General features: G+C 49.2%; 1 protein-coding gene across 7 annotated transcripts in view; it reads left to right on the top strand.

Moving 5' to 3' along the window:
• Window positions 1-533: 533 nt before the first annotated feature.
• Window positions 534-6000, top strand: part of PAM (peptidylglycine alpha-amidating monooxygenase) — a 170364-nt gene continuing 164897 nt past the window's right edge. For 3 of the 7 annotated variants that reach the window (XM_067464528.1, XM_067464523.1, XM_067464522.1), the window contains exon 1: window positions 535-757. The gene's annotated coding sequence lies outside the window, so the exon portion shown is untranslated. Of the gene's footprint in view, window positions 758-6000 lie in introns of all 7 variants that reach the window. The other 4 variants (XM_067464524.1, XM_067464525.1, XM_067464527.1 and 1 more) reach the window with 2 other exon arrangements.

Raw genomic sequence — 6000 nt, 5'->3', positions numbered from 1 at the left:
TATCATAATAATAATAATAATAATAATAATAATAATAATAATAATAGGCGTCTATGGTCTTCTACAGAGCCAATTTTGCTCTGGGATCTGGGATGCGGAGAGATGCACTGCAGCACCTTAAAGGGCCGAAGTCGGGACTTTCCTGCAACTTTCTTTAAGGAGCTGTCGCCCCTTGTCTCCCTCCCGCAGCATGCCTTTGGTGGCTCCTGAGGTGTCCTCTTGAAGCCGCATGACCGCATCAGTGTAGATGGGGCCCCGGTCAGGTCCCAACGCGTTTCAGAAGCAGGGAAGAGCTCCTCTCGCCGCCCAGGCCGGACCAAGGAGGGGAGGGGAAGGGAGGCGGCTGCCTTCGCTCTCAAAGGAAAGGCTCCCTTGGCGGACTTCTGGGCTGCTTTCTCCCCAGGGAAAGGAAGGGAAGGGAGGAGGAGGAGGAGGACCACATCCCAGCGCTGCCTCCTCCTCAAAGGCAGGCGAAGGGCCGCCTGTTTGGGGCTTCGGGGAGGCGGAGCGGCGAGGAGGCGGAGCGCAGGAAGGGAAGGCGGGCCCAGGCTGGCTTTCCTCGCGCGGCGTCAGGAAGGAAGGCAGGCAAGCAGGCAGGCAGGCAGGCAGGCACGGCCGCCTTGGCGAGTCCGGAGAGGGAGCCCCGGGGTGGTCGCCAAGCGCGTCAAGGGAGCCCAAGAGGACGAGGAAAGGGCTGCCCTCCCCCCAGTCCCCTCCAAACACGCCTCGCCCAGGGATTCAGCCCAAGGGAAAGAAGGCAAGTTGTTCCTGCGCGCGGGCTCCTGGGGCTCCCTCTCCTCTCCTCTCCTCTCCCCAGCTCTCCTGCCCTCTCTTCTCCTTTCTACTCTTTCCCTCCCTCCTTCTTTTCTCTCCTACCTTCTGCTCTCCTTCCCGGTCATCTCCTTTCCTTTCCACTCTTCTTCTCCCCTTTCCTTTTCTCTGTTCTCATGTCCTTTCCGCCTCTTTCGTCTCCTTTCTCCTCTCCTCGCTTCTCATTTCCCTTTCCCCAGCTCTCTTCATCTCTCTCCCTTATCTCCTCTCCCTTATTCTTTCCTGCCTTCTTTTTCTTTCCCCTCCGCTTTCCTCCCCTTTCCTGCGTCCTCCTCTTTTCTTTTCCTGTCCTCCTTCCTGCTCTCCTTTCCTCGCTTCTCCTTTCCCTTTCCTCCTGTCTCCTTTACTCTTTTTTCCTTTTCTTTTCCTCCTTCCTGGACTCCTTTCCTCGTTTCTCCTTTCCGCTTCCTCCTGCCTCGACTCCTTTCCTCTTTTTTCCTTTCCTTTTCCTCCTTCCCGGACTCCTTTCCCCTCTTCTCCTTTCCCTTTCCTTCCTCGACTCTTTTCCTCTCTTCTACTCTCCCTTTCCTCCTTCCTGGACCCCTTTCCTCTCTTCTCCTTTCCTCATTCCTGGACTCCTTTCCTCTCTTCTCCTTTCCTTTCCTCCTTCCTCGACTCTTTTCCTCTCTTCTACTCTCCCTTTCCTCCTTCCTGGACCCCTTTCCTCTCTTCTCCTTTCCTTTCCTCCTTCCTCGACTCTTTTCCTCCCTTCCCCTTTCCTCCTTCCTCGACTCTTTTCCTTACTTCTCGTTTCCTCCTTCCTCGCCTCCTTTCCTCTCTTCTCCTTTCCCATTCCTTCTTCTTCTCCTCCTCTCCTCTCTATGGGACAGCCCGCCCCCGGCCCCTTCCCTGACGCTTCCTAGGCTCCCTCCCTTCTTTACTTCCTCCTCCTTCCTTCCTTTCTTTCTCCCTCACCTTCTCCCTCCTCTTGCCCCCTTGAAGCTCCCTCTGATCCCCTGCCTCTCCCTTCTTCTTTTTCCCTCTTTGCCTCCCTCCTTCCCCCTTGTTTCCCTTTGGGTCTCCCTCCGCTGAGCTTGTGTTTCTCTGGAGCAGATTCCCTCCCCTTCCTCCTCCTCTTTGCCCCGTCGGAGAGGGGGCTTTGAGGCAGCCAAAGGAGGCGGGACCGGGCTACGTCTAGACTTAGAATTAATGCAGTTTGACACCACTTTAGCAATGCTACAGAGTCCTAGCAGTGGTAGTTTGGTGAAGCACTCGCACTCTTGGGCAGAGAAGGATGAAGACCTTGTTAAAACTACCAACTCCTGGATTGCATAGCCTTGAGTCAAAGTGCTGCCAAACTGCGGTGTAGATGCACTCTGGGTCTTCTCCGGGTTGGAGGGCTACGAGCTGAGACACACGTAGAAGAGGAGGAAGAGGAGGAGGAGGAGGAGGAGGAGGTGCCGAGACGTTGCTTTCTCTTTGCGCGTGTGTTTGTGGAGGAGAGGCTTTGCAGTTGTTTCGGTGGCGAAGGGCGGCTGCGTCTCAACTCGGAAGCGCGTCCCTCGGGAAATAAGGCGACTCATATAATCCCTTTTGGCGGCGGTGGCCAGAGAGAGAGAAAAGGAGGCAGGGAATGAAGGAAGGATCTCTCCCCTTTCACGCGTTTGTTTTCCATCCCCTCCTTGTGCTTCCCGTGGCTTTCTGGGCTGTTTACTGGGCTGTTTACGAAGCATTCCTTGCCCGGCATCCGGTTATTGAAGATTTAATCCGGCTCCTTTCCACAAGGAAGGGTCACGTCTAGTTCTTACAACAGGAGCCCTTCCCTCAAGCTCAAGAAGAAAGGAGGACTGTGCTTTTGGTTCCTTCCTAAAGTTTTTATTATTGGGTTGCTGTGAGTTTTCCGAGCTGTGTGGCCATGTTCCAGAAGCATTCTCTCTTGCCTTTTCTCCCACATCCATGGCAGGCATCCTCAGAGGTTGTGACGTTTGTTGGAAACTAAGCAAGTTTTATATATCTGTGGAAGGTCCAAGGTGGGAGAAAGAACTCTGGAAACATGCTTGGATGTTGTAATTAAGCACCTTGATTAGCACTGAATAATACCCTTGTAGCTTCAAAGCCTGGCTGATTGCTGCTTGGGTGATCCTTTGATGGGAGGTGTTATCAGCCAGGCTGGAGCCCCCGTGGCGGAGTGGGTTAAACCCCTGTGCCGCAGGTTCGAATCCGGGGAAAGGTGGATGAGCTCTTTCTATCAGCTCCAGCTCCTAATGCGGGGACATGAGAGAAGCCTCCTACAAGGATGATAAAAACATCAAAACATCCTGGCATCCCCTGGGCCACGTCCTTGCAGCCAGCCAATTCCCTCACACCAGAAGCGACTTGCAGTTTCTCAAGTCGCTCCTGACAGGACAAAAAAAATCAGCCAGGCTTTGAAGTTGAAAGGCTATTCAATGCTAATCAAGGTGGCCAAATTATACCAAGCAGGCAATAGTTCTTCCTCCCACCTGGGACATTCCACAGATATATAAACCCCACTTGCCTCATTTCCAACAGACCTCACAACCTCTGAGGATGCCTGCCATAGATGTGGGTTAAAACGTCAGGAGAGAATGCTTCCGGAACATGGCCATACAGCCTGGAAAACTCACATCAACCCAGACAAGAGTTCTTCCTCTCACCCAGGACATTCCGCAGATATATCAACCCCACTTGCCTGGTTTCCAACGGACTTCACATGATCTGAGGATGCCTGCCATAGATGTGGGTTAAAACGTCAGGAGAGAATGCTTCCGGAACATGGCTATACAGCTCAGAAAACTCACAGCAACCCAGTGATTCTGGCCATGAAAGCTTTTGACAATTACTATTCTGTCCCCCCTGAATGTGGAGTGTAATATTAAAAAGTTGAAAACATTGCAGTAGGACTTGCGTTTGGTGAAGAATTTTGCAAAGCTTTGTGGTCTAAGGGTGCATCTCTACACTGAAGAATTAATGCAGTTCAGCTGCCATAGCTCAGTGCTTTGAAATCCTTTTTCAGTTTTTGAAGCTGTTTGGCCTTCTTTGCCTAAAAGTCCTGGTGCCTCAACAAACTTCAGATCCCAGGATTCCATAGTATTGAGCCATGGCTACTAAATTGGTGCCAAACTGCATTATTTCTACAATGTAGACCAGGCATGGGCCAACTTGGGCCCTCCAGGTGTTTTGGATTTCAGCTCCAGAATTCCTAACAGAACCTTTTCCTCTTCAGCTGCTTAAGCGGCTGAAGGAAGAAAGGAAGGAGCCTGAAGCACTTAGGAATTCTGGGGAGTTCAAGGCCCAAGTTGGCCCATGCCTGGTCTAAAAGCTGACATAAGAAGAAAGTACAGTGCAAGTGGAAGAAAGACTAAACAGAGAAGCAATGTAAAACCAGTGCTATGACATGTAGTTGTAGTTGGTCTTTCTTGCTGCAAAGTGTGGAACTATGGGGTTAAATGTTTCCACACTTGGAACCCACTTTGTTTCTGTTTATTTCCGCTTTTATCATAAATTTCTATCAACGTATAAAATAGTTTAAAATGCAGACCATCTGCAGCTAAAACTAGCTGCCTTCAATACACAACTAAAGTGCCAGAGTATCAACCTCATATGGTCCCATTTCAGCCTATTCGAGGCCAAAAGCCTGCTTAAAAATCCATGTTAGGCTGGATTGGAAGAAGTCAAGGGTGGGAGCTAACCTAATCTCTTTTGGGAGGGTATTCCAGAGCCAGGAAGCCACTACAGAGAAGGCCCTCTCTCTCTCTTCTCTACCAACCATGCTTGGGATGGTGGTGGGACTGAGAGAAGGGCCCCCCTTACTGATCTCAAAGCCCACACTAGTCCATAGAAAGAGATGTGGTCTTGAAGATAGGTTGGACTCGAGGCATATAGGGCTTTGTAGGTAGTAATCTGCACCTTGAATTGAGCCTGGAAAATTGTCGGAAACTAGTGGAGCTGCTTCAGTAGGGGCATGGTATGTTCCCTATAGCTAGCTCCAGTTAGTAATCTGGCAGCCGACCTTTGTACTAACCATCTTCAAAAGCAGCTCCATGTAGAGTAAATTACAGTAGTTCATTCTGGGTGTAATTAAGGAATGGACTACTGTGGCCAAGTCAGGCTTTTCGAGGTATGGTTGCAGTGGCATACAAGTTTGAACTGTGCAAAGGCCCTCCCGGCCACCACCAACACCTGAGCTTCATGTATCAACAATAAGTCCAGAAATACACCAAGACAGCGGACCTGGGTCCTCAGGGGGAAATGTAACCCTGTTATAGGGGGAGTGTGACACAAGCAAACTATCAAAATAGACGAAGATGGGGCTAATCCATCTTTCAGTAGTTTTAGGTTCCACAATCTATGGTAAAATACTTCTTAATGTTCCAATTTCTGTTTGTTGTTGTTTGTCATGTGTGGCTGGGGAGTGACATTCCTGAACTTTGAGATGCATCACCTACTATCCCAAAACTTTTCTTAGGCTCTTGCATCCACACAGCTGTAGGCTTATTTCCATGACCACTTCCTGTTTTGGACCAGTATATTGGCAAACACAAAGGGCTTCAGAATATCACATAAAAGAACATCTGAATTTATTTACAGTGGGAACTATTTTCTTAAAATGCAGAAAAGGGCTGCCTTGGATTACATTTTGAAATTACCTGCTAAGCGTGGTTAACTGATTTCTAACATGCTAGGCTGTAAATGTCACGTGTCCTCTTAGACAAATTGACTTTCTAATAATAATACACTTTATTTATATTCCACTATGGCAGCAATTTGATGCCATACACATACATACATACAATAAACATATACACATAAACATCTAAAATAAGCATACATTTTGGATTAGTATCCCTGTTAATCAAATCTTTCCGGAGGGACTTAGAGCGGATTACAATACATGTATGAGGCAAACATTCAATGCCTTTTTACACACACAATGAACAATGGCATACAACAGAGAGAGAGGTAAAAGGCTTCCCCTTTTTCCATCTCCAGCGTCTGGAGGCAATGCCCAACTCAGGCCATGGGGAGGTGTTTTTGTTCCATTTTCCATGCCAGGGAGCCTGTTGTCCATGGATATCTCTGATTGTGTTGCCAGTATGTCTGCATGGGGTACCTGTTTACCTTCCCGCGGAGGCAGTATCTATTGATCTACTCACATTATATGCTTTCAAACTGCTAGGTTGGCAGGAGCTAGGGCTGACAGTCGAGAGC

Source organism: Anolis sagrei, chromosome 2, assembly GCF_037176765.1.
Source record: "Anolis sagrei isolate rAnoSag1 chromosome 2, rAnoSag1.mat, whole genome shotgun sequence".
NCBI lineage: Eukaryota > Metazoa > Chordata > Lepidosauria > Squamata > Dactyloidae > Anolis > Anolis sagrei.
The sequence above is the reverse complement of the archived record's forward strand: the minus strand, read 5'-3'. Positions and strand labels throughout refer to the sequence as shown.